A 27497-nucleotide genomic window follows, 5' to 3' on the forward strand; every position below is an offset into this window, starting at 1 on the left:
GTAGGCTTGTGCAGCGAGTACGGGATGAACCCAATGAAGAGTTGATCATCCACCCAGAACTCTCTTGTCCAAACAATGTAGAAAGAAAACTCTTTTTGGGTCCTGATGGTGTAGTCCCTTCTCATCCTTGGAAGGATAAGGCAGAGCGATGTTCTGGCATACGTGCAAGGGTGTGACAACCTTTGGTAACATGATGGTGCATGTTCTCAGAACAAGTTTGTTTGGGAAAAAAGATGTGAAAGGAGGGGGCATGGAGAGTGCTTGCCGGTTCACCTATCCTTTCTGGCTGTTGTTATGGCCACTAGGAGAGGTCTTTTGATGTTCAACAGGCAGAGTGCAGAAGTTATGCATGGGCTCAAATGGCAAGCACATTAAGAATGTTACGACTAAATTTAGATTCCGTTGGGCATAATGCAGGGTTTTGACAGAAACAGATGTTGGATTCCTTTAAAAAAATTATTCACAGGCGACTTAAAGAATGAGGATTGATCCAACAACCGCAAGAAAGCCAAGATGGCTGAAGGGGCACATTTAACAGTGCCTAAAGTAAAGGCTTGCCAGGCTAAAGAGAATGAACAGCACCCCGGATAAAGGTGCAAAAATAGGATTAACAATTTTTGAGGTGCACACCATCCCATAAATCTGTCCCACTGGCAGGCGTATACGTCTTACTCGATGGGTGTCTTGCTGGCAGAACAACATCATAGACTTTTGAGGGACGATCAAAGATTGTCAGCTGATCCCCTGCTGCGGGGCCTGTGCTGGTCGGATCAATGGGAGGATAGAATATGTCCTTCTGTATATGGTTGACCCCAAACGCTCCCTACCTACAGTTCTATACATAATTGAGGACTTTGTCCACGTTTCTGGCTATACCATCAATTGGACAAAATCACTAGTACATATCCTTAAAGGTGAGACGCAAGCTCTGCCCTAAAACTGTGTGATCTGAATATCCACGGACGGTTTCATATATCTGGGGATATTTGCCAGCACAGATACCCCTCTCTCCTATAATAAGAATCTCCTTCCGCCCCTAGAGAGCCTAAAGACAGATGTCCAGCACTGGCGATCACTCCCACGGTCACCATTAGGGAGAGCGGCTCTTTATCCGATAATGGCACTGCCTCGTTTCTTATATGCCCTGCATAACACACCATACACTGTTCTTGCAAAATATTTCAAAACCGTAAACTCTGCACTGCTATTTCTCCTATGGAACAGGGGATCAGCGAGGATTGCGCTTAACAAATGAACCAGAGGGTGGTATGATGGAGGAATTGCCCAACCTGATATTCAGAGATACTAATGGGAGGCACAATTGACCACGATTAACCAATGGGCATATCTTCCGGATGATGAACCGTCAATCCGGATGGATTGCCTGGTGATGTACCCGGGCGGACTCCAATGGGCCCTATATGCTACACATTTGAGGCTGCGACAGCAAAATCTGACAGCTGTAACCGTTTGATCATTGGCACATGGGCCATTGCGTCGGCTCCTACCTCTTCGACGACGTTTTCGTCTTCTTCTTGCACCTCCTCGTCTTCGGCGTCATACTCGGAGTCATGCCCCGAAGCCGGGTCGGAGCGGTAGTCTTGCTCTTCTAGATCAACGACCTCCTCGTCTTCGGTCCCGAAGATGTTTTCGGGAACAGGCGCTGACTTCTTCGACTCCAATCGAGCCGTGCGTCGAATCCGAAGAGTTTTCTTCGACCTGAGCCGGGCACAGGCCATACAGTTGGCCTCGCTGTGATCCGGGGACAGGCACTTGTTGCACACCGGGTGGACATCGATGTGCGGGTATTTTGCATTGCAAAGCGGACACCTCTTGAACGGGCTTCTTTCCATTTCAGATCGAAGATCGGGTCAAGCGTGGAAGGAAACCGTCTGAGTCCTCGATGTCCTCTTGAACAAGTTACCGGTACCGAACAAAACAATACCGACGCAGTCGAAAGCCTTTTGGCTTTGTAGAAAGTTTTCCTAACTTGAGCTAAGATAGTAACATCCGAACCCAATGGCGGAAAAAAACAATCTGAGGATGGAGAGGATGCCCATGCGCACTGTAGTCCAGGGGAGGAGCCACCTATCTCGTGATACTTCGAAGACTCTTCCAGGACAACAATGTGCAATCATCCGAACCCAACACTAGGCGGCGATCTATGCACAGATATGAATTCAGCAGCCCACATGCCTCGAACATATAGCGCTATCTAGACCCGGAGGTATCAGAGCGCAAAACCAGAGGAACGTTGCATTGGAAGGTACATCAAAAGGATTATAAAGCGCTGGCTTTACCCGTAGGTATCAGAGGGCTAGAACAGAGGAAACATTGGGTTATAAATTGTAACAATTAAAATAGCGTAGAAATAAATAAATAAGGTCAAGTAAAACAAACAACGAGGTTGAGAGAATTTATGTTTTCCAGCCTATCTTCATACAAGCTTAAGATGGAAAGGTGAAGTTTAGTATGCCTAAACACACAGTGTAATAAAACATCTTTTTATGAAGGTGGTTTTTGCACTGTGTGTTTAGAAGCCACTCTTAGAAGTGGCTGAGTTTTTGTGCTCTAACATTTCTGTGGGTCACTGCCTGGCTGTGGAATGGCTGTCTGATTTGAAAGCGATAGGATCTGGGGAATGTCTTGAGCCAGGGGAGGAGGTGAGACAGCAACAGGCTGACCTGCATCTAGAGTGTAGGGGGAGGAGAAGCCTATTGAGGTGAAGAGGCCTGGGTTGCTGCTATAAAACAATTGTCCCATCTCCTGCGTAGTGATTGACAACCCAGACCCCCACTAATCAAAGGAAGAAAGGGGTCACTGGCAGGGAGGCACCTAGGAGTGGTTTGACAGGAGTCAGTGCCCCCTGAAACACAAAGACTTCAAAGCCATTGAGAGGTATAACTATGAAAGCTGAAGCCCTTGAACTTTGGAGAATGGCTTGATCAAGTGTGAACAAGACTGGAGCTATTTCGGGGTCAAGAGAACCTTTGCCAAGGAAGAAACAACTGAATAGACTGAAGGAGAGTACTACCCTTGCTATGTGTTCTGGGGCTGGCCTGCGGTTTGCTGTTTTAACCAAGGAGAAGCTAAAGGGACTTTGCTGGGTGCTGTGTCCCCCTGCTTCAAAGGACTTTGCTGTGTCCTGAAGTAACTTATCCCCAAGGGCCCGAGGTGAGCTGGCTCCCTGTTTCGGAAACACAGGAACACAAAAGTTTCCATGAGAGTCTCAGCGGCGCTGTGTGTGCGTGCTTGTTGCAGCCTGAGACCCTTGTAAGGCGTGCCCTGTGATTGTGGGCACCTGGAGTCCAAGCAAGGATCAGCGGTGTGGTGTGCGTGTGCTTTGTGCAGCCTGAACCCCTTTGTGAAGATTGTCCAGTGATCATGTACACCGGAATCCAAGTGAGTCTCATTGACGCTGTGTGCGTGTGTTGTGCACCGTGAGACCTTCATGAGGTTTTGCCTGATCGTGTGCTCTGGAAGAAACGCGTTACTTACCTGTAACAGCAGTTATCCAGTATTGGTGTCTTTCATAGATTCACATGCCTGAATCATTCCCCGTCGTCGAGACGGGAGCCTCCGGTACATAAAAAAGTAATGTCCTATAGACATACATAGAGAAAAATAGGCCTAAGGGCCTCACCTTAGTAGCCTATACTTGTCCTTATGTAAAAAGGACCAAACTCTTAGAGTCAGCCAATCAGCTATCACCTCCCTCTAGAACCTTCCTGGCAGGAGCCTCAGTCTCTCAGATTTTCGTACGCACCAAGCTAGGTAGGCGTAATACAGGTATAGAGAACGTGAGTCCTTCCAGGGGAGGCGGGAGGGTTGCATGTGAATCTATGAAAGACACCAATACTGGATAACTGCTGTTACAGGTAAGTAACGCGTTTCTTATCCAGTATTAGGGGTGTCTTTCATAGATTCACATGCCTGAATCAGAGTAGTTAGCAATACACTATGCACATTTCTGATGTAACCATGCCATATAGTCATTTCAGAGAATACACATTTTACCCTGTGACTTTGAAACATTAGCATACATCAACAAATCATAATAGAAAGAGATGTGCATACCAGGATGGCGGGATGTTGGAAGGCTCACCTCACTGGAATAGATGGCGAAGCACTGCCTGGCCCACTGCTGCATCCTTCATAAGTTCAGCATCCAGGCAGTAGTGTCTGGAGAAGGTGTGCAGGGACTTCCACGTCGCCGCTCTACATATGTCCAGTATCGGCACTCCAGCGAACAGCGCTGCTGATGTGGACATTGCTCTGGTGTAATGGGCTTGAACATTAGCACCCAAAGGCCGTCCGGCCCTGTCATGGCAGAATGCTATCGCCGAGGAGATCCACCTAGAGATGCTCTGCTTCGTCAGAGGCATACCCATCCTTGGCCTACTGTAGGCCACAAATAGTTGTGACGACTTTCTGAAGCCCTTTGTTTTATCAATGTAAAACTTCAGACACCTTTTGAGGTCCAAGGAGTGTAGCGTCCTTTCCGCTGCGGTTGTAGGGTTCGCAAAGAAGGAACGTAGAACCATTGGCTCATTAAGGTGAAAGTCTGAAGGCACTTTCGGTATGAATTTTGGATTTGTCCTCAGCACCACCCTGTCCTGTTTGAACTGCATGAAGGGTTCCTGAATGGATAGAGCCTGTAGCTCGCTGACTCTCCTGGCAGATGTTAGAGCGAGCAGCAAAGCCGTCTTCCATGAGATGTACTTGATGGATGCTCGGTGAATGGGCTCAAAAGGGTGCCTCATGAGTTGGTTGAGGACTAAATTGAGGTGCCACGCTGGTGGAATCCTTCTAGGTCTTGGGAAGGATCTAAACAGTCCTTTTAAGAATTGCTTGATCAGTCTATTAGACCAGAGGGAGGGTGTAGGAGAGTAGGGTCTGCAATCCTATGATCACCCGAACTTTTTGCTTTTGTTTCACTGGTTTACGACTTTCTCGGGCTGTGGGCCTGCCAATCAGACCCACAGCCTAGCTGTTCTCTCGCTAAATTGATGCGTGTACCTTAGGTGCATTACCCAATTGGAACTGGGCCACCTTGTCAGACCCTGTAACTCAGGGCATCGGTGTACCCAGGGCCTACCAGGGGCTGAAGCATGTATTATGCCACCCCTGGATGGCCATCTAAATCTGACACAACTGGCTGCGCGACAGCTGGGGCAACGTGGCGTACTCGCCCGTTGCTTTAGGTATAGTATCCCTATATCTAACCCTAAAATGGACACCCGGGTTCCTATCAGTCACTCCTATGGCAGGCCTTGACAATCCTGAAGGCAGAGTGCGTGGAATCGTGTGAATTGGGCTCTGGCACGAGCCGAGCCCGGTAGCAGCTTGCGGTACCAAGACCCAATGGCTGTTCCATGATAACGCGTGCCATATTAGTAACTTCGGTATCGCGTTATCGAGACATGTTGAGTAAGGTGTCATACGAATCGGGATGCTGACCCCTCACCAATGCTGGCGACGAGGTTAGCATTCCGCCCTTCTAGAGGGACACGACATGTACGTAACTGTGAACCCCGGTTAAAGTTAACTGAAGCCTCAGCTCCACAAAATGGACGCTGCTACCACAGACACGAGTCTGACCTCCTGCTGCTGGGAGTCCTTCCGGCGAGGAGAGCTTGGACAAAGGGTTTCCTGTCCGGGGCGGTGCTCGCACCATCCCAGACAGGGTTTTGTGTATCCTGGGTAGGCAGGGCTTTACAAGAAGGTGACTGCGGAGTGGCACCCCGGTGCTCACTACGCATCTGCCGGCTAGAACCAGTTCCAGGGGCGCCCAGCCCCTGACCTGGGGAAAGTCCGGCAGGGGAGAGTGGTGTAACTACCCCCCTTCCAGGTCCCACCCCTAGGGCAGGACCTAGTCATGTACCCACCCCTTTCTTTAGGATAAAGGCAGGAGCGGGGACCCTTCCAAATAAGATCATCTTTGAATCAAGAACTACTTTCTACGAAAGGACATTCGAGACTCTTCTCAAGATTTCTCCCTTGTGGCTAAGGAGTAGTCACCCTGCATCCGCAGGCACCATCTAAGAACTCTACGGTTTGCTGCAAGTCCTTCCTCAGGAATCAGACTGCCCAGCTCGACGAGAACCGGCTTCCCTGGCACCTCTGACCTCTACCCACATCGTCAGCTCAGCTGAGATCCGTGGGTGCGACGAGACCTCGAGGGACCGGCCATCATCAAAACCTGCACGATTTCTTAACCAGCACGACCACCGAGGGATCCTCTGGTGAGTGCTCTGGGGTCCGAGAAGCCCCGACCCTGAGCAGCTCCAGCATCGAAGTGCAGCCTCCCAGCATCTCCACGATCTGCGAGGGGCCCTTCTGCTTTTGCCGCTCAGCACGTTGTCTGGTCATTAGCCGCTGGCTTGTGACCTCCTTGACGACACCCGACAACCAACGCTGCTGGTCTGGTTGCTCCAGACTGGCCTTTGCTCCCTTCTGAGAGAGGAGCACCCCGGACCCTCCTGGTCCACTCCAGACGCCATTTTAGGCCCACCACGTGGCCCTGAAATTTGCCAAGGCTTGTTGCCCCAATCCTGGGCCCAGCGACTCCGACAGCATCAACCTTCGTGGGACAGCTCGCACCTCCATCCTGGTCGCCGACAACGCCTCCTGGTCCGTGAGACTGCAGAGCCTAGCGTCGCCCACTCACCTAGTCGAGGTGACGATCATCCGGTGCCCTCCTGGTACCCTCTGACTACTGGCTAGTAGTACGAACTTGGTCCCCTCTACTTTCAGGTGTCATCCATCTCTGATCCAGGCTTGGATCTCTACGAACTATCTTCAACTGGTCGCCGGCCAGCAACTCCTTCCTTCCGGCTCCTGGCTCGTCAGCGAGGACTCCCGACGTCTGTAAAGACTTGTGCAGCCGCAGCCCTTGGGCTAGGTAACTTCGGCATTTCGGTGCCTGCATAACCTCCTTATTGAAGGGTCCCGAGTCCCTACCGCTTCCAACTTGCCTTATCGGGTCCGCCCGAGACCACTAAACTTTCCGTGCCCTCTGGCACTTGTATTGATTGTGCACTTGAAGTATTTTCCTAAGAGTTTCGTTGTGTGCTTAGTACCCTGTCCTCATAAAGAGTACAGGGCTGTTGTGATTCTAATAAATATACTGTTTATTTTCATAACACTTGTGTGGTGTCCTTTCACTTGGTGTTCAAGGGGTATGTGATGGTATAACAGCTGGCTTAACACGCCCTCTAGAGTTTAGCCCGAAGACTGCTCGTATCCACGCTACTAGGATAGCTGGTCTAAGGTTGACTCACAACCAATCACCATAAGGGTCGTTTGGACTGATGCATAGTGATCACTAGAATAGTGAGCACTGCATATCGGGCCAACTTCTCACATTGGTGAGCAGCGGTTAGGATTTGAGCTTGCTGTTGTGTTACCACGCGTATCCTAAGAATATCTTGTGAAAGATCGCATAAGTACTCCAGGTACATATAACTTAGCTTAGAATACTCTGAGTTCTACTGAACCAGCTGTTGTAGCTCCTCAAGGCTTAGCACACCTTGGCTACAACTCTTAGCAAGGGATCAGTAGGTAAACATAGTGTAGGTAGGTGCATCACTTACACCACACTAGAAGCAGCATGTCAGACAAAGGAGGTAACTCTGAGTCTCCCCTTGTGTCAGTCGACCTTCCACAGGTCACTTCCAGATATGCTGCACTTAGCTTCCAGGAGATGCGACAAATCTGTACATCTCGGAAGCTAAAACAGGGTCCAAACCCTACCATTCCATTTCTGATTGGTCTCTTGGAGACTTATGATGCTAGGAGGGCCGGTAACACCGACCCTTCTCATCCAGAAGGGAATATGCCCCCCCTCGAGGGAACCCGAGGTGACCCTGACCTTATCCATCTCTCCGCAGAAGGTGAAGAGGAGGACGAGGAGCCAGAGACATCTGGGGACGAGGCAGACAAAGGTCCAGTAGTGGTTAGCCAGCTAACTAGGGACAACTTAAGCCGGCACGAGAATGGTACTAGGAGACCCCTGGGGCCCCTCTCAGGCCAGCTTAACATTGGGAATGGACGAGTTCGGTCTCTGTCGAGAGGCTCTAATAGATCCGTTCGAACCAATGGCTCTCGAGGCTCTTCTCGAAGAGGGATGACATCCCCTCAGAGGAGAGTGTACGAAGCGAAGGAGCGGGAAGTCAATCTGCGGATCGAAAGGGAAGAACTTGCCCTAGCCAAAGAAAGACTCGCCTTTGCTAGAGAGCAAGAATTGAGTGGGGCAAACCCCACTGGTGGCAGCATTCCCCCACGGGAAAACAGGAGTTTAGACACTAGACACCTGAGTAAGATAGTGCCCCCCTTTAAGCAAGGGGATGACATCCACAAATGGATTACTGCTTTGGAGCGGGCCTGCACTGTACAGTGCGTCCCCCAGAGTCAGTGGGCAGCTATCTTGTGGCTCTCCTTTGAAGGTAAAGGTAGAGATAAGCTCCTCACTACTAGAGCTGAGGACGCTAACGATTACCAGGTCCTGAAGAACACACTGATTGATGGGTTCGGCCTAACCACTGAGCAGTACAGGTTGCTGTTCCGGGATACCCAGAAAACTCAGGCTCAGGACTGGTCTGATTTCGTTGATTGTGCCACTAAGGCTTTGGAGGGCTGATTGCTGGGCAGTAAGGTTACTGATTACACAGGATTGTATAATTTGATCATGCGAGAATAGATTTTAAACAATTGTCAGAACCAGTTGTTGCATCAGCACCTTGTCGACTCGGATCTGACCTCTCCCCAAGAATTGGGAAAGAAGGCAGACAGATGGGTCAGAACAAGGGTTAAGCAAAACCAGGGCCAGAACCAGGGTGGTCAGAAGAAAGCAGACCAGAAGGGTAAAGATTCTAAAGGGGAACAAAATGACCAGAAGTCTTCGACAGGTCCCCAACAACCCAAAGAGGGGGGGTGGGGGGGAGGGGGGTCAGGCTTCCCAGAAAAAGAAGAATCAAGAAGGCCAATCGAAAAGGTGGTGCCAATACTGTAAAAGTAAAACTCACTGGTTTAGTGAGTGCACCAAGAAAGGAGGGCAGACTCCTGCTACTGCAGCCCCTAAGGCACCTGTGCCCCCTAGTACAGCCAGCAGTAGTAGTGCGCCTCCCAAGGGACTAGTTGGGTTAACCTTGGGTTCTGAGGGGGGTGACAACTTAGTTGGCACACTCACTCAGGCTGTCCTTGTCTGTACGGGGGATGTGGACACATCCCCTGATGTCAGTCCCAATACTTTGGGCAAATACCGACAGACGCCTTTGATCAATGGCAGAATGGCTCAGGCCTACAGGGACACTTGTGCCAGTGTCACCATGGTGACGCCTAACTTTGTGGACCCTGGACAGATCATGCCAGGTACAGATTTCCTGGTGACCAATGCCAGCAACGTCACTACCATAGTATGGCGATTGTTGCTTTCTCCTGGGGAGGGGTAAATGGCCAGAAAAAGGTTGTTGTTAGTTCAGACCTCCCAGTGGATTGTTTGTTGGGCAATGATTTGGAGTCATCGCAATGGTCAGAAGTGGAGCACCGGACTCACATGGAGATGTTAGGCTTGCCAGCACACGTGCTTGCTGTGACTAGGTCACAGGTCAGAAGATGCCCCACTGAACCGGTGCTGGATCCTGGAACAATGGACCAGACACCTCCCAAGAAGAAGAGCAGTCGGGTTAAGGCATCGCCTTCCCCCTTGCCCCAGGTCGAGGATCAAGTCTCAGAGGAGGCTGACCTCCAGGAATTGCGGGAAACTGAACCTAAAGAACTCGAACTTGATCAAGTTGAGTTTCTGGGCTCAGGGGGACCCACACGAGAAGACCTGGGGAAGGACCAGTTAGACTGCCCTTCCCTTGAACCCCTCAGACAGCAGGCTGCTGCTGAGGCTGCTGGGAACGCCACAGGTACCAACAAGGTATACTGGGAGGATGGACTCCTGTACACTGAGGCAAGAGACCCCAAGCCTGGCATGACCAGGAGGCTGGTTATCCCCTTGTCTCAGCGTGGTTTCCTTCTTACCTTGGCCCACGAGATTCCCTTAGCAGGACACCTAGGCCAGACGAAGACGTGGGACAGGCTTGTCTCGCACTTTCACTGGCCTCACATGAACGAAGATACCAAGGAGTTTTGCCGCTCCTGTGTCACTTGCCAAGCCAGTGGTAAGTCAGGTGGCACGACAAAGGCCCCCCTTATACCAATGCCTGTGGTGGGGGTGCCCTTTGAACGTGTAGGGATTGACATTGTCGGTCCAATGGAACCCCAAACAGCATCAGGGCACAAGTTTATACTGGTGGTAGTGGATCATGCCACCAGGTATCCTGAAGCTATTCCCCTTAGGACCACGTCAGCACCTGTTGTGGCAAGAGCCCTAGTTGGAGTGTTCTCCAGAGTGGGCTTCCCTATGGAGGTTGTCTCTGACAGAGGTGCAAACTTCATGTCGAGCTATTTGACTGCTATGTGGAAGGAATGTGGTGTCAACTACAAGTTCACCACACCCTATCATCCACAATGCAATGGGCTTGTTGAGCGGTTCAACAGGACCCTGAAAGGGATGATTCATGGACTACCTGAAAAGCTCCGGCGTAGATGGGACGTCCTGATTCCCTGCCTTTTATTCGCTTATAGAGAAGTCCCACAGAAGGGGGTTGGCTACAGCCCTTTTGAACTTTTGTACGGGCATCCTGTAAGAGGACCCCTGTGTTTGGTGAAGGAAGGATGGGAGAGACCTCTCAAAAAGCCTGCAACCAGCATAGTGGACTATGTGCTCGGTCTCCGCTCGCGGATGGCTGAGTACATGGAAAAGGCATCTGAAAACCTTAAGGCCAGCCAAGAACTCCAAAAAGCTTGGCATGACCAAAAGGCTGTCCTGACTGTTTACCAGCCTGGACAGAAGGTGTGGGTGTTGGAGCCAGTGGCCCCAGCAGCACTCAAAGACAAATGGTCTGGGCCCTACACCATCCTGGAGAAAAAGGGAGAGGTCACCTACCTGGTGGACCTTGAAACTCCCAGAAGCCCCCACAGGGTGCTCCATGTCAACAGGCTCAAGGCATATGTCGACAGGAAGGACATGAGCTTGCTCATGGCCATAGATGAGGGACAGGAGGAAGAGAGTGACCCTCTCCCAGACCTGCTCACTCAGAATCCTGACGATGGATCGGTAGACGGTGTTGTCTTTTGTGGCAGCCTCTCCGAACATCAACAGGAGGATTGTAAACAGGTTCTTCAATCCTTCCGGCATATGTTCTCTCTAACACCCAGTCAGACCAATTGGTGTACCCATGAGGTTGACACTGGTGACAGTTTGCCCGTCAAGAGTAAAATCTACAGGCAGCCCGATCACGTTAGAGACTGCATCAAAAGTGAAGTGCAGAAAATGTTGGAGTTGGGAGTCATTGAGCCCTCGGATAGCCCTTGGGCTAGTCCAGTAGTTCTAGTGCCGAAGCCTCACACCCAGGGTGGTAAGAAAGAGATGAGGTTCTGCGTAGACTACAGGGGTCTCAATGCAGTCACTAAGACTGATGCCCATCCAATACCAAGGGCGGATGAGCTTATAGATAGATTGGCTTCTGCCAACTACTTAAGTACATTCGACCTGACAGCTGGGTATTGGCAAATCAGGTTAGCTGAGGACGCCAAGCCTAAGACAGCATTTTCTACCCCTGGTGGGCATTATCAATTTGTGGTGATGCCCTTTGGTTTGAAAAATGCACCTGCCACCTTCCAACGGTTGGTGAATCATGTTCTCACTGGGTTGGATGAATTCTGTGCGGCGTATCTTGACGATATTGCTGTCTTTAGCTCCACCTGGGAGGACCACCTGGTCCACCTGCGGGAAGTGTTAGAGGCTCTGCAAGCAGCAGGTCTTACTATCAAGGCCACCAAGTGCCAGATAGGGCAGACACAGGTTGTGTACTTGGGCCACCTTGTAGGTGGAGGCCAAGTTCAACCACTGGAGAGCAAAATACAGTCAATCAGGGACTGGGCTCCTCCAACCACCCAGACTCAGGTTCGAGCTTTCTTGGGCCTGACCGGTTACTACCGAAAGTTTGTCAGAAATTACGGATCGATTGTGACTCCGCTTAATGAACTGACGAGTAAGAAAATGCCAAAAAATGTTCAGTGGACAGCGAGCTGTCAAAAAGCATTCGATGACCTAAAACAGGCCATGTGCACGGCACCTATCCTCAAGAGTCCAGACTACTCCAAACCATTCATTGTCCAAACAGATGCTTCTGAGTTGGGTGTGGGAGCTGTTCTTTCTCAACTGAATTTTGATGGTAATGACCAGCCCATTGCTTTTATAAGCAGACGGCTGACCCCCAGAGAGAAAAATTGGTCAGCTATTGAGAGGGAGGCCTTTGCTGTGGTTTGGGCCCTGAAGAAACTGAGGCCATACTTGTTTGGCACTCATTTCAAGATTCAGACCGACCACAAGCCCCTCTTATGGCTAAATCAGATGAAGGGTGAAAACCCCAAACTGCTTAGGTGGTCCATTTCCCTACAGGGGATGGACTTCACAGTGGAGCATAGACCTGGCACTGATCATGGCAATGCAGATGGGCTCTCCAGGTATTTCCACTTAGAACAAGAGGACTCACCTGGTCAAGGTTAGTTTATTGTCCCAACGTTTGGGGGGGGGGGGGGGAGGGGGGGGGGGGTCATGTAGGAGAGTAGGGTCTGCAATACTATGATCACCCGAACTTTTTGCTTTTGTTTCACTGGTTTACGCCTTTCTCGGGCTGTGGGCCTGCCAATCAGACACCACAGCCTAGCTGTTCTCTCGCTAAATTGATGCGTGTACCTTAGGTGCATTACCCAATTGGAACTGGGCCACCTTGTCAGACCCTGTAACTCAGGGCATCGGTGTACCCAGGGCCTACCAGGGGCTGAAGCATGTATTATGCCACCCCTGGATGGCCATCTAAATCTGACACAACTGGGGCAACGTGGCGTACTCGCCCGTTGCTTTAGGTATAGTATCCCTATATCTAACCCTAAAATGGACACCCGGGTTCCTATCAGTCACTCATATGGCAGGCCTTGACAATCCTGAAGGCAGAGTGCGTGGAATCGTGTGAATTGGGCTCTGGCACGAGCCGAGCCCGGTTGCAGCTTGCGGTACCAAGACCCAATGGCTGTTCCATGATAACACGTGCCATATTAGTAACTTCGGTATCGCGTTATCGAGACATGTCGAGTAAGGTGTCATACGAATCGGGATGCTGACCCCTCACCAATGCTGGCGACGAGGTTAGCATTCCGCCCTTCTAGAGGGACACGACATGTACGTAACTGTGAACCCCGGTTAAAGTTAACTGAAGCCTCAGCTCCACAAAATGGACGCTGCCACCACAGACACGAGTCTGACCTCCTGCTGCTGGGAGTCCTTCCAGCGAGGAGAGCTTGGACAAAGGGTTTCCTGTCCGGGGCGGTGCTCGCACCATCCCAGACAGGGTTTTGTGTATCCTGGGTAGGCAGGGCTTTACAAGAAGGTGACTGCGGAGTGGCACCCCGGTGCTCACTACGCATCTGCCGGCTAGAACCAGTTCCAGGGGCGCCCAGCCCCTGACCTGGGGAAAGTCCGGCAGGGGAGAGGGGTGTAACTACCCCCCTTCCTGGTCCCACCCCTAGGGCAGGACCTAGTCATGTACCCACCCCTTTCTTTAGGATAAAGGCAGGAGCGGGGACCCTTCCAAATTAGATCATCTTTGAATCAAGAACTACTTTCTACGAAAGGACATTCGAGACTCTTCTCAAGATTTCTCCCTTGTGGCTAAGGAGTAGTCACCCTGCATCCGCAGGCGCCATCTAAGAACTCTACGGTTTGCTGCAAGTCCTTCCTCAGGAATCCGACTGCCCAGCTCGACGAGAACCGGCTTCCCTGGCACCTCTGACCTCTACCCACATCGTCAGCTCAGCTGAGATCCGTGGGTGCGACGAGACCTCGAGGGACCGGCCATCATCAAAACCTGCACGATTTCTTAACCAGCACGACCGCCGAGGGATCCTCTGGTGAGTGCTCTGAGGTCCGAGAAGCCCCGACCCTGAGCAGCTCCAGCATCGAAGTGCAGCCTCCCAGCATCTCCACGATCTGCGTGGGGCCCTTCTGCTTTTGCCGCTCAGCACGTTGTCTGGTCATTAGCCGCTGCCTTGTGACCTCCTTGACGACACCCGACAACCAACGCTGCTGGTCTGGTTGCTCCAGACTGGCCTTTGCTCCCTTCTGAGAGAGGAGCACCCCGGACCCTCCTGGTCCACTCCAGACGCCATTTTAGGCCCACCACGTGGCCCTGAAATTTGCCAAGGCTTGTTGCCCCAATCCTGGGCTCAGCGACGCCGACAGCATCAACCTTCGTGGGACAGCTCGCACCTCCATCCTGGTCGCCGACAACGCCTCCTGGTCCGTGAGACTGCAGAGCCTAGTGTCGCCCACTCATCTAGTCGAGGTGACGATCACCCGGTGCCCTCCTGGTACCCTCTGACTACTGGCTAGTAGTACGAACTTGGTCCCCTCTGCTTTCAGGTGTCATCCATCTCTGATCCAGGCTTGGATCTCTACGAACTATCTTCAACTGGTCGCCGGCCAGCAACTCCTTCCTTCCGGCTCCTGGCTCGTCAGCGAGGACTCCAGACGCCTGTAAAGACTTGTGCAGCCGCAGCCCTTGGGCTAGGTAACTTCGGCATTTCGGTGCCTGTATAACCTCCTTATTGAAGGGTCCCGAGTCCCTACCGCTTCCGACTTGCCTTATCGGGTCCGCCCGAGACCACTAAACTTTCCGTGCCCTCGGGCACTTGTATTGATTGTGCACTTGAAGTATTTTCCTAAGAGTTTCGTTGTGTGCTTAGTACCCTGTCCTCATAAAGAGTACAGGGCTGTTGTGATTCTAATAAATATACTGTTTATTTTCATAACACTTGTGTGGTGTCCTTTCACTTGGTGTTCAAGGGGTATGTGATGGTATAACAGCTGGCTTAACACGCCCTCTAGAGTTTAGCCCGAAGACTGCTCGTATCCACGCTACTAGGATAGCTGGTCTAAGGTTGACTTACAACCAATCACCATAAGGGTCGTTTGGACTGATGCATAGTGATCACTAGAAAAGTGAGCACTGCATATCGGGCCAACTTCTCACAGAGGGTCCCTTGTAGGTCCTGGTAAATCGTGAAATGGCTGCCAGATGCACCTTTATGGATGCGTGAGCCAATGCTGACTGTGCCAAGTGTAGAAGATATGGCAATATCTGTTCGGGTGTGATAAGGAGTGGTCTCAGGCCTTTCTCTAAACACCACATGCAGAATCGTTTCCATTTGAGGGAGTACGTTTTGTTGGTACTGTCCGCCCTTGCTTTTGCCAGCACCTCCCTGCAGTCCTGTGGGATGTTTAGATGACAGAACTCTCTGTGCTCAGGAGCCAGGCCGATAACCTGAGCGATTGCAGGTTTGGGTGTTGCACCTGCCCTTTGGACATCGTCAACAGGTTCGGGTGCTGCTTCAGACGAATCGGTGTCCTGATGGAGAGGCGATGAAGATCCGAGAACCAGTGCTGCCTTGGCCAGAATGGGGCAATCAGGATCAGGGTACAGGGTTCTGCCTTCATCTTCCTGAGAACCCTGGGAATCATCGGAAATGGTGGAAAAGCGTACGCAAATACACTGAACCAACCTATGGAAAAAGCATTTCCGAGTGACCTTGGATGGGGACGCCAGCTTGCGTAGTTTGGGCATTTGGCGTTCTCCTTGGTGGCAAACAGGTCTATTCCTGGGATCCCCCATTCCGAGAATATGTGATCCAGCGTACTCCTTTCGAGTTCCCATTCGTGGGAGAGGGATTTCTGCCTGCTTAGGGCGTCCGTAATGGTGTTGTCCTTGCCTGGGACATAGTCCGCCCTGAGCGTGATTCCATGTAGTACAAGCCAGTTCCAGATCTTTTGCGACTCGCGTGATAGAGTGAGCGAGCGCGTTCCCCCCCGGCTTGTTGAGATAGTGCATCGTCGTGGTGTTGTCCGTTCTGACGAGCACTTGGGAGGTCTGGATCCGTGGCAAAAAGGCTTGTAGTGCCAGATACACAGCCCTCAGCTCTAGGAGGTTGATATGGAGGAGCTTCTCCTGATTTGACCATTTGCCGCTTCTTTGGAGGTCCTGGAGGACCGCTCCCCAGCCTTCCAGGGATGCATCCGTGGTGATTACCAGAGGTGCTGCTGGAAGCCGGAATGGCAGTCCTATAGACAAATTCTTGTGGTTTTTCCACCATACCAGGCTCTTGGATATTAGAGGTGTTATTTTTACAATGTCCTCGAAAGAACCTGTACTCTGCGTCCATTGGTTCGTGAGGGCCTCCTGTAGTGGGCGCATCCTGAGTCTGCAGTGAGGGATGAGGAGTATACAAGAAGACATCATTCCTAGGAGTGACTTGTAGGTTCTTACTCTTAGGGACTTCGTTGATGCCACAGCCGTGGCCAGAGAAATTATCTTGTTTTTTCTGTCCTTTGAAAGAAATGCCCTTGCGCATTCCGTGTTCAAGGTCGCCCCGAGGAAGGTGATGTTTCTTGTTGGGGTCATGACCGATTTCTCGTAATTGAGAGTCAATCGAGCCGTTGAAAGAGAGTGGTGCAGGCGTTGGTGGATTCGGTCGCGCCTGCAGCTGAAGGTGCCTTTACCAGCCAGTCGTCGAGGTAGGGGAAGACTTGGTGACCCATTTGACGCAGGAAAGCTGCTACAGGTGAAAGGCACTTGGTAAAAATCCGCGGTGCGGATTTGAGGCCAAACGGCAGGACTGTGAATTGATAGTGTTGTCCTGCTACCTCGAATCTCAGGAATTTTCTGTGTCCCCTGTGTATCGGGATGTGGTAGTAGGCATCCTGGAGGTCCAAGGATGTCATAAAATCTCCTTTTTCCAGTATGCCTAGTATTTCTTGGATCATCACCATCCTGAACGACTGGCTCTTCAGGAAAGAGTTGAGTGCCCTGAGGTCTAGTATGGGCCTCCACTTCTTCTCCTTCTTGCGTATAAGAAAGAAGCGGGAATAGAATCCTTTCCCTCTTTGAGACGGATGAGCTCGTTCGATCGCTCCTTTCTTTAACATCGCAGATATTTCCTGGAGCAGCAGGCGCAGGTGTTTGTGCGGAAGCCTGCGTGGAGGGGTCGCAGGTGGGATGGTGGTGAATTCCAAGGAATGGCCGAATCTTATTAATTGTAGGACCCACCGGTCTGTGGTGATGAGATGCCAATTGTGTAGGAAATGGGTCAACTTTCCTCCAATTTTTAATGAGGGATATAGTTGTTGGACTGGCTGGAGTAATTGGTCACTGGCGTTCGCCAGTGCCCCTTCTCTGGTTTTTACCTCTGAAGTGTGATCTTCCATAAGAGGTCTGACGACCTTGTTGCTGTTTCTGCTGGTACTGGGTTTTATTCTGGTAGGAATACGAAGACCTGTTTTGATAGGATCCCCTGTAGGAGGACTGACCTCTGGATCTGTTGCCTCGAAAGGACTGGTTCCTTGCCTGCAAAGTACCAAGTGCTCTAGCAGTATCGGTGTCCTTTTTGATAGTTTGGAGCGCTTCGTCAATTTTGTCTCCGAACAGATGCTGGCCATCGAAGGGCATGTCCAGCACTCTCGTCTGCACTTCTTGCCTGAATGATGTTGCCTTCAGCCATCCCTGGCGGCGCAGGACGGCTGCCCCCGCTAGTTGCCGGAAGCCCGTCATGGAGACATCTATGGCACAATCAATGACCTCAGCTGCCGAGGTTTGACCCTCTGTAAGGAGTGCTTTAACCTCCTCCGGGACTGCGTCCGGCAGTTCCGCTATATATGGGACGATATCTTCCCAAAGCTGGCGGTTATAACGCCCCAACAGGGCTATGGAGTTGGCTATCTTGATGGTCATGGCCGATGTAGTTGAAAACCTTTTGCCGATTGTGTCCAACTTCCTGCCTTCCTTGTCCGGTGGGGCTGACAGAGGAGAGTAAGGGTTGCGAGAATTCTTTTGGGCCGCTTGTGTTACGACCGAATCCGGTTTCGGGTGTCCTTTAAGGCAAGCCGGTGCTGTGGTTGGGGCCTTGTATTTTTTATCTAGGCGCGGAACCACCGCAGGTAAAGAGGCTGGCATCTGCATCAGTTTCTTTCCCTGGTCCCAGAGAAATTCTATCATCGGGATAGACTGTCGTTTTCCTTGCTTGCTCCTTGAAGTCATGTAAGAAGCATTCTGTTTCCGTTGATTCCATTACCATATGAAATCTCTTCGCCGCTCGTTCCACTATTCTATGGAAACCCCCAATATCCACTGGCGGTGAATCTGCCTGTCGTGGTTGGGGTGAGGCAGGGGAAGATGCCACATACTCATCATCCTCATCGGGATCCGTCTGGGTGTCATGCACTTCCCCCTCTTCCAATTCTTCTTGTTCATCCTCTGATGAGTCTATCACCTGAGGTGGCACTGTCCCATGGCGGACCTGAGTAGTCGGACGAGTTTGCTTTGGGGCTGTCGCTGGTGTATTTGTCGCAGGTGTCGGGCCCCCTATTTCTGCGAACATGAGCTTGGTAAGAATGCTCCTGGTAGCTAATCTCATCCTGTTCTTCGTCCGTACTCTGACATTTTACGTGAAGGTCAGAAGGGGACGTTGCTTGATCCATGAATTCCTCTTCAGACTCCTCACTCTGGAGAATGTCTGTAGGCAGATGACTTTGCACTTTACTTGGTGACGTTGTCTCCGGTGTAATCTGCTTCTTAGCCAGTTTGCCAGGCGCAGAACCTTCTGCAGGAGCCCCCGCGGTCGTCTCCGGTGTTGTTGACGGTGCCAGGGTCAAAGATGACATTTCTATGAGCTTGGACTTCTTCCACGGCTCAGTTATAGTCAATGTCGACGATGATTCCCCCGTCGACGGTACCCTCGTCGACGGCATGATCCTCGTCGACGGTTCCTCTGTAGACGAAATTTTCCTCGTCGACGATTCCCTCGTCGTCGACGGCTTCGACGTCGACGGCCTCGACGTCGACGGCCTCGACGTCGACGGCCTCGACGTCGACGGCCTCGTCGTCGACGGCCTCGTCGTCGACGGCCTCGTCGTCGACGGCCTCGTCGTCGACGGCCTCGTCGTCGACGGCCTCGTCGTCGACGGCCTCGTCGTCGATGGCTTCGCTGTCGACGGCTTCATCGTCGACGCCACCGTCGACGGGAGGCTCTTCATCGACGATCTCGACGGGACAATCTTCGTCGTCGACGAGGTCTTGGACGTCGTCGACGGTTTCAGCAGTATTATAGATGGGATAGGTTTACCCGCTGTCGACGATGAAGGAGTGGTCGTCGTCGATGAGAAGACCGCCGACGACGCTGTCGTCGTCGACACAGTCGTCGTCGCTGTGGAGACAAACAGGCGCCGCAACACCTTTTTGCGCCTGGGAGGAAATCGCAAGTTTGCTAGAAGACTGTGTAGGCTTCTTAAAGGTCTGAGAATCCTTTAAAGACACTGTAGATTTAGTGGATCTTGCCTCTGAAGACTTCTTTTGTGCCTTCATAGGAGGATTGTCTGAGGGGCCAGGGGAAGCCACCCTTGGTCTCTTCAGGGAGGCTTCTGAGGCCATTGAAAAGCTCCCCTCCGAGGATTCCACATTATCTTGCTCTTTTAGTCTGTCAAGCCAGATGAGCAGTCGGCCTTCTCTGTCCCTCTGCGTTTTGTGAGGAAAAGACCTACAAATCTTACAGTCCTTAGATATGTGGTCCGGATAGAGGCAAAACAAGCACAGGTCATGCTTGTCATCAGCATGAAGTCTTTTCTTCCCACATGAAGAGCAGGCCCTGAAGAGGGCTTTCTTCTGGGTCTCAGACATTCCAGAATTTGAAGAATTAAACACTTACTGCAGTGATAAGTAGCTTGACGCAGTCCTGTTCAAGACTTTGAAGCCAGAACTCACTTTTAAAGGTGAAAAAGTTTGTTTGAAGAGATCCTGAGGAGAACTCAGGCTGGAGACTCCCTAGCACAACGTGCGGTAGAAAATCTGAGAGACTGAGGCTCCTGCCAGGAAGGTTCTAGAGGGAGGTGATAGCTGATTGGCTGACTCTAAGAGTTTGGTCCTTTTTACATAAGGACAAGTATAGGCTACTAAGGTGAGGCCCTTAGGCCTATTTTTCTCTATGTATGTCTATAGGACATTACTTTTTTATGTACCGGAGGCTCCCGTCTCGACGACGGGGAATGATTCAGGCATGTGAATCTATGAAAGACACCCCTAATACTGGATAATCCAAGTGAGTCTCATCGAAGCTATGTACGTTGTGCACCGTGAGACCTTGGTGAGGATTTGCCTTGTTATCGTGTGCACTGGAGTGTGAGTCTCAGCGACGCTGTGCGCGTGATCTTCGTGCAGTCTGAGACCTGTGTGTGAAGTGCCCAGTGATCATGCACCCAAAGCTTAAGGAAGACTCAGCGACGCTCTGTGTATTTGCTCTGTGGCAGCCTGAGATCATCATAACTGAAGCGGTCCGGACCGACTGTCCCAGAGGGACCGAGTTGCTGGTCCTAGCCGCCGTTGCCAATTCACAGAGCTGCATTGGAGGCCCAACCGCTGGAGGAGAGTAGAGTGAGTTTGCACCCCCCAGGTAACGTGTGTCGACTCCTGGGGGCAGGGGGCTGGCTCGGAGGGTAACGCTCTTGGCCTCTCTCTCATGTCAGCAACAGGAGCCTCTGCTTCGGCTCGTATCGTGGCCCGTATTGCCAAGGGAGTGGCAGTACAGGGGGCCGGAGTGCGGGGCTGCTCTTTTTGTTTAAATCATACCGTGTTGGTGGCAACTGTTGAGAGGCTGACTGCAAGTCAGAAGGAGAGGCGGAGAGACCGCCGAAGGCCCGGTGATCGGGGCCGGAGTGTATTACGAATTATTCTATTTCTGCATAACAGAGCACCTGACTGTCGTATTACACATTGCGTCATTTTTACATAACGGAGTATCTGATTAGAGTATTGCGCATTGCATTAATCCTGCCTAACGAACTACCCGATTAGTGTATGAGGCATTGAATTTTATCTGCAACACAAACTACCTGATTGCCATATGGCGCATTGCATTGTTTCTGCATAACGAAATACCGGATTAGCGTATTGCGCATTGCATTGTTCCTGCATAACTAATTACTGGATTAATGTATTACGCATTGCCTTATTTCTGCATAACTATATAGCTGGTGGTTGTATTACGCATTGCATTATTTTACCTTTAAAAGTGCCTGAATGTTGCGTTACACATTACATTCTTTTCATTGCAGAGCGTCTGATTGCTGCATTACTCCTTACAGTATTTTTACATTGCAAAAGTGTCTGATTCTAGCAATATGAACTGTATGACATGATATTAGGATTACAGGAGAATGTTTAGAAGTGCTCATTAATACCGCCAGAACCTACAAGGGCTGGCTGGCCTAATAACCGGCCAGGAGAAATAGTACACATCTTCATATGAAAACAAGTTACTTACCTGTAACTTTGGTTCCCCAGTATTGGTAACTTTCATAGATTCCCATGCTTTGTATCATTCCCCGTCGTCGGAATGGGAGCCTCGGTAAATAGTAAAAAACCATAGTAGTAAGCACAAAGTGAAAAATAGGCCTAGGCCTCATCTCATTTTGTAACTTATCCACCTCTTTTTGTAAAAGAGACCAAATTTCTGCAGTAGCCAATCAGAGCAGCCTCACCCCATAGAACCTTCCTGAGAGAAGCTCAGAGCCTCAGATTTTCGTAGCCGTTGTATACAGCTATCCACCAAGATCAGAAGAGTGAGCTTTCCCAGGGGAGGTGGGTGGGCGCATGGGAATCTATGAAAGTTACCAATACTGGGGAACCAAAGTTACAGGTAAGTAACTTGTTTTCTTGCCCCAGTATTGGAACTTTCATAGATTCCCATGCTTTGTATCAGAGTAGCTAGCAGTAAAGAAAAGCATATTTTGCCATACCTGAACCTGAAAATGTGACACATCTCTGTAAAGAACAGCAGAACACATAGGATCATGAAATATGACAATAATGCAGTATACAAAATATGCAATAGGAAGGCGGGATAGAAAGGAAAAGCTCACCGACTTATTGGAAAAGATTCCTCAGGACTGCTTGGCCCACTGCTGCATCCTCCTTCACAGAAGAATCCAGACAGTAGTGGCGGGTGAAGGTGTGGACACTGCTCCACGTTGCCGCCCTGCAAATGTCCTTGATAGGGACTCCTGCGAATAACGCCGCAGAGGAAGCCATGGATCTGGTAGAGTGAGCACGAACTGCTCGCTGCAGAGGTTTCCCAGCCGCCTGGTGACAAAATTGTATAGCACTGGAAATCCAACGGGAAATACAAGCCTTAGAAACTGCACAACCCTTGCGTGGAGCACTGAAGGAAACAAAGAGCTGTGAAGATTTCCTGAAATGCTTCGTTCGCTCCAGGTAGAATTTCAGGCATCTGTGAATGTCCAGAGAGTGCAGAGTTCTTTCCGCAGGTGAAGAAGGCTTTGGAAAAAATGGTTTCAAGACTACGGGTTCATTCAGGTGGAATTCCGAAGGTACTTTCGGAATAAATTTAGGATTCGTCCGTAGAATCAGCACATTATTTTTAAACTGGAGAAATGGTTCCTCAATCGTGAAAGCCTGGATCTCACTTACTCTGCGAGCCGATGTCAGGGCCAAGAGAAGAGCCACTTTCCAGGAAAGAAACTTAAGGTCAGACTTATGCACAGGTTCAAAAGGGGCTTTCATGAGGGATGACAAAACTAGATTCAAGTGCCAGGTCGGAGGTGGTGGCCGGACTGGAGGAAAGACCCTGAATAAACCCTTCAGGAATTGCTTGACAATCCTTGCCGACCATAGGGAAGGACCTGAAGATGAACGTCGGAATCTAGAGATGGCTGCCAGATGGACCTTTATCGAAGATGGAGCCAATCCCGATTTCGCCAGTGAAAGAATGTAAGGCAAGAGCTTGTGTGGAGAAGAAGTATACGGGTGTAAACCTTCCTTCTGGCACCAAACACAGAATCTCTTCCATTTGGCTCGATAGGTCTTGTTGGTACTAGGGGCTCGAGCCTGAGCTAGAATGTCTCTACATTCCCTTGAGAGATCTAAACCCTGGAACTCTCTGAACTCAGGAGCCACGCTGTCAATCGCAGGGACTTCAAATCCAGATGTAGAACCTGACCGTGAGACATTGTTAGCAAAGTTGGAACAGGATGTAGGAGAATTGGCTGGTCCTGGGAGAGGAGAAGAAGCTCCGAGTACCAAACTTGTCTGGGCCATGCTGGAGCGATCAGAATCATCCTGCACGGTTCCACCTTGAGTTTGCTGATCAACTTCGGAATCAGTGGGATGGGAGGAAAGGCGTAAACAAAGGCGCCTGACCAGGCAATCAAAAGCGCATTCCCCAAGGATTCCCGATGGTGAACCCTGCTTGCGAAGGACAGGCATTTGGCGTTCTGGGGAGTCGCAAACAGGTCGATGGATGGTGTCCCCCATCGAGCAAAGAGTTCCTCCAGAACAGTCTGATCCAGTTCCCACTCGTGAGAGACTGTCCTCTGACGACTCAAAGCGTCCGCCTTGACATTGAGTGTCCCCGCTAGATGTTCCGCTGAGAGGGAGACGTTGTTCTGTATTAACCAATTCCATAGCGTTTGGGCTTCCTTGGAGAGGGTGGAGGATCTTGTGCCACCCTGTTTGTTTATGTAGTGCATGGCTGTAGTGTTGTCCGTACGAACCAGCACTGCACTGTTTTGAATCCTCGGAAGAAAAGCTTGAAGAGCCAAGCGGATAGCGAGAAGTTCCAGGAGGTTGATATGGAACTTGCGTTGCACTGGACTCCAGTGACCGCTGACCTTTAGCTCCTGGAGGACCGCTCCCCATCCTTCCATGGAAGCATCCGTTGTTACAATCAGGGGAGATGGAGGAAGGAGGAACGATAAGCCCTTGGAAAGATTGTCTTTTTTCAGCCACCAGCTGCCTGCTTTTCTCATTTCCTTGGTAACGACAACCTTGTCGTCGAAGGATCCTGTGACCTGCCGCCACTGTCTGTCTAGTTGCTCTTGTAGTGGACGCATACTGAGCCTGCAGTGCGGAACTAAAGGAATGCAAGATGAAATCGATCCGAGAAGTGATTTGTACTTGCGAACTGTCAGTGTCTTTCGAGATTGGAGAAGACGAGCTGAACACATTAGTTTGGTCTGGCGTTCCTCCGATGGAAGGGCTAAGCAACTGTCCGTGTTCAGGATGGCTCCTAGGAACCTTGCTGACCTGGATGGGTATAGAACCGATTTCTCCCTGTTGAGTCGAAGACCTAGTCGCTCGAACAGATCTTTGCATGTCCGGACTGCACTGGACGCTTCTTGAACAGATGGAGCTTTCAGCAGCCAATCGTCCAGGTATGGAAACACTTGAATAGCTTGTTTCCTGAGAAAAGCTGCCACCGGAGCTAGAACCTTTGTGAAGATCCGTGGGGCGGACCGGAGACCAAATGGCAGTACCTTGAATTGAAAGTGACTCTTGCCCACTGTAAATCGCAGATATTGCCTGTGAGCTGGATGAATAGGAACGTGGAAGTAGGCGTCCTCCAAATCTAGGGTCGCCATACAATCCCCCGGATTGAGCAGACGAAGGATGTCCTGAAGAGTGACCATCCTGAAGGACAACTTCACGAGATAAGTGTTGAGCTGCCGTAGATCTAAAATTGGACGCCACTTGTCCTTTGTCTTCCGAACCAGGAAGAACCTGGAATAGAACCCTTTCCCCTTCTGCGAAAGGGGTACAGGCTCTACCGCCCCCTTGGTGAAAAGTTGGTGGGCTTCGAGATGAAGGAGCCTGAGATGTTTTGGAGGGAAGGCATCCGGCGCTCTTGTTGGAGGAAGGTCTTGAAACTCCAATGTGTGTCCTTCTCTGACAATCTGGAGGACCCACTGATCCGATGTAATAATCATCCAGTTGTTTAGGCAATGGGAAATCCTGCCCCCCACAGATGTGAATGAGGGAACAGGAACAGTGGAAAGAGCCACCTGGCCGCTATTGTTTCCTGGTGTTGTCTCTCCTTTGCTGCCCCTGACGTCCTTTAGGCTGCTGGCGAGAGAAAGAACCCCTTTGAGAGTATTGTGGCCTATACGTCTGGCTGGACTGAGATCCAGAAGAGTAGCGATTTTGATTTCCTCCACGATAAGAAGAAAAACCTCTACCTCTAGCTCCCCTGAAAGGCACCTTACGATACTGCAATGTACCCAAGGACTTAGCTGTATCCGTGTCCTTCTTGATGCCTTGCAGGGCCTCATCGACGTGCTTGCCAAATAGCATCTCACCGTCGTATGGTAGATCCAAGATCTTATTCTGCACCTCCTGCCTGAACCATGTGGCCTTTAACCACCCTTGGCGTCGCAGAACCGCCGAGCCGGCTAGTGCTCGGAATGCGGTGGTCGCAATATCCATTGCCACATCAATGACCTCCGAAGAGGCCCGTTCCCCTTCGAGCAAAATCTTCTTCACCTCCTCCTTAGACGAATCCTGCAGTTCGTCTACAAATGGAGCAAGGTCGCACCACATTTGCCGATCATAGCGTCCCAGAATCGCTAAAGCATTGGCTGCCCTAACCAGGAGACTGGCCATAGCTGAAAACCTCTTGCCCACATTGTCTAGGCGCCTGCCCTCCTTATCCGGCGGTGTAGTCATCGGCGTAGAAGGATTCTTGGACTTGCTCTGGGCAGCCTGCGAAATGACCGAATCCGGTTTCGGTTGGCCAAGTAAACATGCCGGACTGCCATCCGGTGCCTTGTACTTCTTTTCTAGTCTCGGAAGTACCGGGAGGACTGTGGCCGGATTATGCATAGCCTTCAAGCCCTCAGACCAGACATGCTCAATGATTGGAATGGACCTCACTGACTTTCTGAATGGTTCTTTAAAGTCATATAAAAAGCAATCCGATTGAACTGTGGTCACTGGGAGACCAAATCTTTTGGATGCCCTGTCCATTAGGTTGTGAAACCCTCCTACGTCCGCTGGAGGCGAAGTAATATTATCCGGGTCGGTGTTGTCCGGATCTATAGGGTCAGCAGTATTCCATTGCGCCTGTTGATCTTGATCAGGATCCGCTTGCTGGTCTGCATCTGAAGACGCAGCGTCATCATCATCAGTATCTTGCACCTGTACCACCTCTTGAGGGCGCACTTCCAGCGCTGTGGCACGCTCTCTTGGGGGCAAAGAATGGTCTGCCACAGGACGTAATGTCTGAGGCGGAGGTGTCGGGGGGCGCACTTGTTGGGCTTCCGGAGGCGCCGGGAAACGTTGCTTGTAGTCCCGCAACATAAGTTGTAAATCCGCCACTAAAGTGGATGGTATTGCCACCATACCTTCAGGTAACTGACGCATAGGCTGTTGTGGAGGCACGTGCCTGGTAGCAGTGCGTTCCTCCTCATAATAATGCTCTGGAGCATAGTGCTGTCGTTCCATCTGCTCCTCTTCAGAGCTAAATTCCTGCACCTTAACCTGGAGGTCAGAAGGGCTATAGGCCTGCCCAAATTCACTGAAAGTCTCTTCCTCAGAGTCATCTTCCAATAGAAGGCTAGGTGGTAACTTCTGAACCTGGCGAGGAGACGTCATCTCTGGCGTGATCTGTTTCCTTTTCCGCGAAAAAACATGTTTTTCCGAAATTTCCATCGTCGACGAGGTCGTCGTCGACGAGGCCGTCGTCGACGAGGCCGTCGTCGACGGGAAGGTCTTCTGGGTCTGTGTCGACAGTGGAAGTGTAGACATAGATACTGTCTTCGTCGCCGAGGATAGCGTCGTCGACGAGGTGAAGCTCATCGTCGACGATGGTGGTATCGTCGACGGGACCGTCGACGAGCTCGTCGTCATCAACATGGCAACCGGCGTCGTCGACATCGTCGTCGTCGAAGTCGTTCTCGTCGACGACACCGCCGTCGACGGCAGCTTTGCAGACATTGTCGTCGACGTGGAGATGGTCACCCTCGTCGACGACGAGCAGGATTCCGGAGCCTTGAAAACAGTCGACGGTGTAGGCGTCGACACAGCCGTCGTCGACGAGCCCGTCGACGAGGCAACCCTGGTAGAGCTGTCCTTTTTAACACTCGTAGACGACGTACCTGGGAGCTTAGTCGTCGACGATTTCTGCTTCTTGTCTGAAGCGACCTCTTGAGCCGGGGTTGAAGGCTTCTTGACCCCACGATCTTTCTCTGAGGAAGGTGAAGAGACTGTAGAAGCCTTTCTCACCTTTTTTGAGGCCAGTTGTTCCTCAGGCTTACCCTGCCTCTCCTTTTCACCTCGGTGAGGAGATTTTTGGGCAGCCGGCCTGTCAGACCTGTCAGAGGTCCCTGGTAAGGCCTTGTGAAGGGACTCGTCTGAAGCAGAAAGGGGGGACCCACCCCTTTTCAGAGACCTTCTGGATGACACCATTGACGAGGAGCCCTCACTGTCCGAAGAGATAATGTCTTTCCGGTCCTTCATCTTCTGAAGCCATGTGAGGAGACGTCCTTCCCTGTC

The 27497-nt window shown here is 51.0% G+C and overlaps 1 protein-coding gene across 1 annotated transcript in view; it reads right to left on the minus strand.

Moving 5' to 3' along the window:
* Positions 1–27497, minus strand: part of LOC147732720 (oligoribonuclease, mitochondrial-like) — a 241253-nt gene that overhangs the window by 24626 nt on the left and 189130 nt on the right. The gene's annotated exons all lie outside the window — the stretch shown is intronic.

This window comes from Lissotriton vulgaris, chromosome 2_1 (assembly GCF_964263255.1).
Source record: "Lissotriton vulgaris chromosome 2_1, aLisVul1.2, whole genome shotgun sequence".
NCBI lineage: Eukaryota > Metazoa > Chordata > Amphibia > Caudata > Salamandridae > Lissotriton > Lissotriton vulgaris.